This window comes from Pinus tabuliformis, chromosome 1_2 (genome assembly GCF_031772625.1).
Source record: "Pinus tabuliformis cultivar Carrire ecotype Pingquan chromosome 1_2, CPIR1, whole genome shotgun sequence".
Classification (NCBI taxonomy): Eukaryota; Viridiplantae; Streptophyta; class Pinopsida; order Pinales; family Pinaceae; genus Pinus; species Pinus tabuliformis.
The window spans coordinates 842,149,312-842,159,343 of NC_142298.1; positions in this window are offsets into that span (position 1 = coordinate 842,149,312).

The window sequence follows — 10,032 nt, forward strand, 5'->3', positions numbered from 1 at the left end:
ACCAGATCCTTGCCATCAAACTTCCTCATATCTCTTTTTCTTGTTTTTAGGAGTTCGATCTTGAAACGATTGTAACTCTGTAACTTCCGATCTCCAAGTTCTGAAATTTCGTCCTGTGGTAAACCTCTAACTCCTCTTTCCAACCCCATGGGTCGATTGATATTGGATTCTTCCTTCACATATTGTGTCATCTTTGTACATCCTTCAATCCCATCCCAAGTTGTTCTTAAGGGGGGATGTTAGGATATTCTGACACATAGGAAATAATTAAGTATAACTTGGTCTAGTGTATAGTTAGGTAAAATGTGTTTCTTTAGTATGTACTTTTTTGTAACTTACAATCTGACTGTCACGATATGTTCTAGACATGAAGTGATCCGACGATTCATTCTCTCCTTGGTATTACCGATACTTGATCTGTGGCTTAACACCCGATTGGTCCATGATCTCTATTTAAAGAGCATGGAGGGCCATTTTTCCAGTGACCGTTTATGAGAGAAGCTTATGTAAATTTTCTTTCCTTTTTATTAATAATATTGCCTTAAGTGTTTGCGTTGGCTTAAGCCGTGGACTGTTTCCCTCTTTGAGGGTTTTAACCACGTCAAGAATACTGGTGTACTAATATGTGATCTATTTGTGAGCGGTGTCCTTTGGTGTTCAATATAAGAAGCTTACCCTATAAATTCCTACAGATATTAACTCAAGTGGGCTTAGTGGTTAAGATCAAATCTAGAGGGTGTAAAGTAAGTACACATATGTAATTTTTTTTATTTTTTTTTAACCATTGTGAATCAACAACTCATTGGAGAAATTTGGGAAAGGCCCAAGTTCAAACCGAACGACTGCCACTACAACACTAAGAATTTATCCAACAACCCACAACCCATATATACTAGGAATTTATGACTTAGCAAGAGCCAAGACTCCACGAGGGTTGGGGAACCTACTCCTTGAGCCTTATCACAACGGGCCAAAGGTGACCCCCCAAAGGGATTTGAAATCGGGTGGAGGGAATAACATCTTGTTGTGCCAACCACTCAGTCACCCCACAATGAGACTATAAGGTTTGAACTCGAGACCTAATAGAGACTAAACCACACGCAAACCAACTAGCATACACCTTTGTAAAATTTAGTAATCAAATTGCTGCATAGAGGTGGGTCCCTTGTCCCATAAACAATGAGTCTTATACACCAATTTGATGTTTGGCTTAAGCATAATCTTATCTAAAGTTACAATACCTTATCTAAAATTTTCAAAAAATAAATCTATTTTAAATTGAAATAATTGATTGAAATACTGTGTTATAATCACACACAAATCTAATTGATTGTCTACAATATTTACTAATAGTTGAAGTTTTTTTATTTTTATTTTTTATGTTCTCGTTTATTTTTGAGCATATTTTCTACTCAATTTATTGGAATCACAAGTTCAAATTGTAAAATCTATATATTTGAAGTCTTCTAAGGGTTTTTCAGGGCATTAAATCTATTTATACATTTAAAAATATATTTTAAAAAATAAAAAAACCACCATCTCATAAAAAATTGTATCTCCACAATTTAATGAAAAAATCAAATAAAAAATAATTAAACTACACCTCTATCTCTATATTCAACATTATTCAAATTTTTTTTTGAATTTAGACTTTTGTGATCCATAATATGTATGACAATAAATCTTTCAGTGAAAATCATATAGGAGAAAATTTTGTTGACAGGTTTCGAACCAACTAATGTGGTTCATCTCCAGGACAAGATAAGGAACCAAATCTAAACATCAAAATAAATAGATGTAGAGAAATGCTAACTAGCCATTAGAATATAACAACTAATTTAGCTCAAGAATCATTATTAATAAATAATATATTAATAATATAGAAACATTTTATAATAAAAAATAAATAATACCTTTTTATTAATAATATTTTGTTTTGATTAAAGAAGTTTAATACCTTAATAATGAGTTTTATATATGTTTTTATGTCATTCTTCAACGTTTTCATTTCTACAAATGGAGTTTTATTATAGTTTATAAACCTCGATTTCATTATCTTTGGTTATTGTTTTTTATTCACTTTTAGTTTTTCTTTGGTGGATGTCTTTTTATATTATTATTTTATTGAATGCTTTTTTTTTCCTTTACTCAATGCTTTTTTTTTTCAATTAAATTTACTTATTTCCAAGTATAAGTATAAGGATTTAACATGCTAATGATGACTCCAAAAAGTGAAATTGGGGCCATGCAGAATGTATCCTTGTAGGAACATGTGTATGGTTGTAAATAAATTTATTAATAAATAATTAATATTATAGTAAATTTTATTATTATAAATATTATTATTAATAAAATTAATTTTATTAATAATCTTACTAAACCAAAAAAAGTCTTCCAATTATAAACAAAAAAAAAAAGAAAGTCTTCCAATTATAAACCAAAAAAAGTCATCAATAAAAGAAAATAATTTTATTATTATTAATAAAGAAATAAGAAAATCAATTAAAATATATAAAATAAAAAGGAAGGTCGACACACGAACTTTGATGGCCAAACGCGAGAGTCGAATGAGGGTTCCGCAGGTGAGGGTTTCGTCAAAGGAACGGAAGAAGGGCTACTAATCGTGGAAACATCGCATCAGGACAGATCTCGGGAGCGAGATTCAGCAATATAGGAGCTAAAGCAAGAAAAGGAGGAAAACCTAAAATCTGGGGGAGAAACAGAAGCGCAGGATCTGAGGGAACGAAATGGAAATGGAGCAGGGGAGGGGAGAGATCCCCTCCTTCAAAGCAGTGATAACGGGGGAAGCAAGGAAGGAACGGCAGAAGGAAGGGGACAGAACAAATGAAGGAGAGACCTCAGCAGCGGGTACGCAAAGGAGAACGGGAGCAACAAGTAAATGTCTGCCGAGGGCGACGAACAAACCCAAGTTTGTAATACCTCATAATAGATTAGAGAAATATAGAAGCTACATGAAGGATTATGCTTTGATCTGTAAGTTTGTAGGATACTGGCCAGCAGAGAAAGACCTTCTCAGATGGATCCAACAAAGGTGGAAACCAAAAGGACATGTGGAAATAAAGCTGGGTGCGAAGGGATTTTTTACAGTTATATTTTCCAATCTAGAAGACAGGGAAAGGATCTTTGAGGAAGGTCCCTACTTCATGAACAATGCTGGATTATTTATGAGACAATGGGTAGACTGTTACAACCCAGATAAGGAAAGAATGTTAGCAGCCCTGGTATGGATCAGACTCTTTGGTCTACCAACAGAATTCTGGGACCCAGAGATCCTTGAGGGTATAGGTAATGCAATAGGATCATTTGTGAAAGTGGCAGAATCGACAAAGAGGGGAAGATATACAACATACGCAAGAATATGCGTGTACATGAACATAACAGAGCCACTTCCAGACACAATAGAGTTGGAATATCACGATGAGATTTGGCATCAACCAATTGATTACGAACACATTCCCTTTCGATGCAGAAGATGCCATGAGTATGGTCATCTGTACCGAGAATGCCCTATCACGTTAGCAGAAAAAGAAAAGGAAGCAGAAAATGAGAGGAGAAACGCGGCAAAGAAATCAGGAAAGGAGGATGAGGAATTCAGAGAAGTGCAGAGGAAGAAAAAAAGAGGGAACAGCAAGACACAGACGGACAAACAAAAAGGAATCCATAATATAGAATCCCAAAACAAGTTCCAAATACTGCAGGAAGAAGAAGCAGAAACAGAGGAGAACGAAGATGAGGAAATAGAAGGAATGGAAGTCATAAAGGAAAACGCAGACAAAGAGGCAGATCAAATAGATAAAGGTCAAGAGAGGACAGAGAGCCCAATAGAAAACCAAGAGGATCAACGAGGAATGGAAATAGACCCACAGAAAACAAAAGGAGAGGAAGAAGAACAAGTAATGACGAAGCTCTTGCAGGAATGGAAGAGGCTCGATGAAAGATTTATTCCAGAGGATCAGAAGCAGATGTACAAAGAAGCCTTTCAAAGATATAAAGAGAAAAAAGGAATAACGGAAGATCGAAGAGGTGGGAAATTGGAGATGCAGGAAACACAAAATCTAGGAATGAGCAGTATTGGCAAGGGAGGCAAAAAAAGAGGTAGAAGAACAATGAGTGAAACAATTCAAGAAGTCGGAGAGATGTTAGTAAATTCAGGAAGAGTTATACCTCTCTCAGAGGTATTTCAAACCCCTCCGAAGCTTTTGCGATGATCATCACAAGCTGGAACATAAGAGGCCTCAACAGTAGAGGCAAACAGAGGTATTTAAATGACAGACTGAAAAAAGATAAACCCAGCATAATGATAGTACAAGAAACAAAAATAAGTACTGAGAAAATGAGAGATATTTTGAATAGAAGCAAGAACATATATGAAATGATGGGACAAGATGCGGTTGGGAGTGTGGGAGATCTGGTAATAATGTGGAACCTCGAAGAAATACAATTAAGCAATTGGATAAGTTTTCCAAGAATTCTAACAGGGACTGCAAAGATAATAGGAACAACGGAGGAGGTTATTATAACAGGGGTTTACGGACCCCATACCCAAGGAGAAAGGGAAAACTTTCTGCAAAATCTAAAAGCATTGAGGAGTCTAATCCCTGGAAGGCAGTGGATCGTAGGAGGGGATTTCAATCTGATTAAAAGCTTAGCGGAAAAAAGAGGAGGGCTAAGGAGAATGGATAAAGCAATGGAACAGTTTGGAGATATGATAAGGGAGCAGAGACTGATTGATATTCAAACTATAAATGGAAACCATACGTGGAACAACCGAAGAGGGGGAGTTAATCAAATTGCTTCACGACTTGATAGGTTCTTAATTTCCGAACAAATAATGATGAAAGATGTTTTCATAGAAGCCACAATTCTCCCGGTAGCAGGATCGGATCATTGGCCGATTAAAATGGAAATAGATCTCAAGCAAAGACCGAACAACAAACCTTTTAGATTTGAAGCATTTTGGCTAAGAAATGAGGGGCTGATAGAGAAACTTGAAGAATGGTGGAGGAAGAGTGAACAAAAAGGAAAAAATAAAATGCACACCTTCCAACTCAAATTAAAGGAGCTGAAAGACAAAATAAAAAAGTGGAATAAAGAAGAATTTGGAAATATACTGGAAGAGAAAAAGCGCCTAGAGCAAAGAATGGAAGAGCTGCAGCAGATGGATATCCTAGATGGTATACAGGAAGATAGAATAAAGGAAGAAGGAATTATAATAAACCAGCTAGAGGAGAGAAGGAAGCAAGAAGAGATCTTATGGAGACAGAAGTCAAGGGTTCAGTGGCTTAGAGAAGGGGAAAGGAATACTAAGTTCTTCCATAAAGCAATGATACAGCATAGGCAAAGAAACAGAATCTTCTCCATAAAAAACCAAGAAGGCCAGCGAGTCCTCCAGCATGAAGAAATTGAAAAAGTTTTGGTTACACATTTCAAAAACTTATTAAATGAAACTCAGGACAATAGAACAGAAGCTATAACGAAGATAAGCAGGGAGATCCCTAAACTGGTAACCAGGGAACAGAATTTGGCTCTGATGAGGAAAGTTACAATGGAAGAAGTGGAGGAAACAGTCAGGAATATGAAAAGGAACAAAGCTCCCGGGCCAGATGGGTACACGGTAGAATTCTACCAAGCAGGATGGCACTTCCTAGCTGAAGAGGTTCTAGAAGTGGTGGAGGAAGCTAGAATCAATCAAAGAATATGGCCAGGTATAAACTCAACCTTGTTGACTCTTATTCCTAAAACTGCCCAAGCGGATCAAGCTGAAGGCTTTCGCCCTATAGCTTTATGTAACGTTATCTATAAGATAGTGGCATCAGTGGTGGCCCAGAGGCTGAAATCTATTCTCCCGAACATAATATCCCCAGAACAAACTGGGTTTGTAGAAGGAAGACAGATTCTGGATGGATTAGTGGTGGCCCAGGAAGTAATCCACACTCTGAAAATGAAGAAGGAAAAAGGAATGTTGATAAAATTAGATCTGTCAAAAGCCTATGACAGGTTAAACTGGAGATATCTAGAAGCCATCCTTCAAGCCTTTGGATTCTGCGACAGATGGGTGAAGTGGGTCTTAAGCATGATTTCCACACCGAATTTCTCCATCCTGCTAAATGGAGCTCCATCTATTACTTTCAATGCATCAAGAGGACTTCGACAAGGGGATCCCCTATCCCCCTTTCTCTTCATAATAGCAGCAGAAGGATTAGGTAGATATTTCAAAAAAGAGCTAAGAGAAAGGAAAATTCAGGGTCTGAGACTATGGGGTAATCATACTACGGTCACCCACCAACAATTCGTGGATGACATCATGATATACTGCAAAGTATCCTTGAATGAGGTGAGAAGGATAAAGATAATTCTAGAGGTGTTTATGAAAGGTTCAGGTATGGAGGTAAACAATGAAAAGTCAAGAACATTCTTTTTTAATACAATGGAACCCATCAAAAATCATTTAACCAGGACCTTGGGCTATAGAAAAGGGGAACTTCCAACAAAGTATTTAGGAACTATGCTAGACTCATCATCCCTTAAAATAGGAAACTGGAAGTCCATCTTGGAAAAGATCATGAAAAGACTGGAAAATTGGTCTTTCCGCACTCTGAATCTTGCTGCAAGGGTCGTTCTGCTTAAATCAACCATCCAGGCGATTCCGATATATCCTTTATCAGTAATGGCAGCACCAAAAGGGATATGCAATAAGCTGATAGAGATATACAGAAAATTCCTATGGGGAGGCCCTAAGCAACAAAAGAAATGGGCACTCTGCTCATGGGATAGCCTAACCAAACCAAAGGAAAAAGGTGGACTAGGTCTAAGGGACCCATTGGTCCTAAATCAAGTTCTAGCAGCCAAATTAAGATGGAGATGGATGCAAGGAGGGAAGGACCTGTGGAAAGAAATATGGACAGCAAAATATAATATGCCATCAACTCCTGAAGAAATATTAAGGAAACAAGAAACACCACGAGGATCAGATATATGGAACCTGACTAATCAAAGCAGAGAATTAGTTGATGGACATATATTTTGGGAAATCAGAGGGGGTCAGAATGCGAGATTTTGGGAGGAAGCGTGGCAACAAAGGGAGAAAATGTTGAATCTACAGGGAATGCAGGATATCTACAGAACAGGTATGGACAGAGAACTCATTAGGGTCAAAGATTATTGGATAGAAGGAAGAGGAAATGAAGAATGGAGGGAATGGAAATCAATGGAAGACTGGAATAGGAATGCAACGGAGGAACAAAAAACAATGTTCAGTAAGGAATTAGAGTCCAGGAAAATAAAAAATAGAGGAGGCAATGATATTCTACGATGGGGTAAAGAAACTAAAGGAACTTTCACTATTAGAGAAGCATATAAGGTAAAAATCCAGCAAGAGCAAGGAGAAGATGAGCAGAAATGGAGGAAGCTCTGGAAAAATAAATGGTGGCCGAAGATAAAGATGTTCGTGTGGCTGGTAGGGAGAAAACGCATTCTAACCTGGGATCGAATCCAAAGAAGAGGATTCTCAGGCCCATCAAGATGTTGCCTCTGTTACCAAGAAGAAGAAGATCAGGAACACCTACTCAATGGCTGCAGAATGGCCCAGTTCCAATGGGATAAGACTAAAGATCTATTTTTGACAACTGAACGAAATCCACAGGACATCATACAAACTCTAGGTAATTGGGGAGAAGGAAAGTTTAAAAGCTCGGTGGTAAGAAGAGCCTGGAACATGGTGGCAGGTTTCAATGTGTGGAATATTTGGAAAGAGAGAAACGGACGAATTTTCCAGGGGAAAATATCAAATCCGGAAGAAGTTTGGCAAAAGACCCTAAGACAAATCAGAGAATCAATCCTCGCAGAAATTTGGACAGAGGAAGATTGGAAGACCTCTGAGGAAGAAGCAGAAATCCTAAAAAGGTTGAACCTGGAACAAGGGATGGTCTTTCAACAAAAAACAAAGCAACACCAACCTATCGCTGGCCAAAGTCTTGCAGTCTTTCGTAAGCCACAGGAAGGGTTTATTAAGCTTAACTTTGACGGAGCGGCTAAGGGGAATCCAGGTCCAACAGGATATGGAGGAATCTTTAGAAACAAACAAGGAGAGGTAGAATAGATCTATGCAGAACATGGAGGAACAATGAGTAATAACGAAGCGGAATTTATGGCAGCTTACCAGGGACTCAAAATTGCTACAAGAAATGGATATAGGAAGATAGAGATCGAAGGAGATTCAGCCCTGGTCATAACCACCATTAGAAAATTAATACAAGGGAAACATTGGGAGCAGGTTGTCAAAAGCTGGAGAACAGCGAGTATAGTCCAAGAAATTGAGGAAACATTGAAAGGTATCGAATACAAAATCACCTCGCATGTCAGGAGAGAAGGAAATAAGCCTGCAGATTGCTTGGCCAATTGGGGAAGTAAGGAATTATTGGGGAAAGTGGACGACAGCTGGACAAATCAAATAGAGATGACAAGATGGGATAGTTTAAAACAACTCATAGACAACGATAACCATGAAACAACATAATGGTAATCAAAAAACCGTGGAGATCTGGAGCGGGAAGTTAAGGCAGGTTTATTCGGCAGCAAAGACAGGACAGAAGGACGGCGGCCACTCCTCCCTGACATTAGCAATTAATGATAATTCAGAGCAGCAGGTACGCAGTCCAAAACAAAACTCGGAAAACACCGAAGAGATCATCATTCAAGTTGCAAGGGAGAAAGGAAGTGGGGGGCAAACTCATCATAAACGGAAAGGTGGCAAGAATTCTATAAGGCAGAACAACAGAAGGATGAAAGACAGCAAGAAGGTGAAGAAGGTGGCGAGGAAAGGTGAGACCTGGCAGAGGAACCAAAATCAACGCCTCAAACGAACCAAAATGGCAGCGAGATGGGATAAAGGAGTCCAGGCAGAGTGGGAGGAATTCGGAGACAGACAATTTGAATGGAGCAGAGTAAAAATTGAAATTGAAAGTTCAGATGAAATGGAGAATAACCAGGACGAGGGTTTTCGGAGTAAGACTTTTGAAACAGGTCAGAGCAGCAAAGGTACTAAGCGAGGTAGAAAAGATGGAAGAAGGAAAGCTCGCGAACAGAGAGGCAGAGGTAGACCCCGGCAAACTAACATCGGTGAGGAGGGGAATCAGTCTCAGGGAAGGCGAAAAAGGGGGAAGAAATCAATCCGCATGGTAGTGCATGAAGCAGAACAGGCGTACAATCTAGAGACAAATGAGGATATAAGGAAAATCATTGATGTTATGGAAGACAGAGTCTTGGATGAACCGTCTGACCCGGAGATGGAAGAATGGACAACCCAGCTGCCTGACCCAGGCAACACCAGAGGCAGATTAACTCTATACCGCCGAGCTCTTCACACGTACTGGGTTCTGAAGCATCTCTTGGCCAAGGCCATGGAGCAAGTAGCGGCAGAGATGGTGGAAATGGCTCAGGAAGTGTCGACAGCGAAGAAGGAGGTGGCGAACGTTGAAGGGATGTTGCGTCAACAGAACGAACAAATTAAGGAGATTCGGGAGATGCTGAGGGAGCTGGTGAAGACCAAAGACAGCAATGAAACCAAAAGGGGAAGCGCGGAAAATTAAGAGGCTTGTTAACTGTCTTTTTTGATTTTAGATGATATTGCTCTGTTTTCTGGAAATCAGTTTGCATGTCACAACAGTAGTAGTAAAGATAGGTCTTTTAGCAGATCTTTGAAAGAACAGTTTTTGGGAACTTTTGGAGTAAAAAGGTTTAATGCCCTGCAAGTTTTTAACGACAGTATGTAGAATGAAAAACAGTATTGAATATTTGATTAAGAGGAACCAACAGATCCGGTTTCCCATTTGGGCAGATTGAGGTTTCTTAGTTTGTATTTTTAAATTTTGATGGAGATAATAGAAATGCAGTAGTTTACAAAAAAAATAAATAAAAAGGAAAGTCTTTTAATTAAAATTAAGCAATAAAGCTAAACCTAAATAAGAAGAAGAAGAAAGAGAACCTAGGAAGATAGAGCACTAATCCAACACA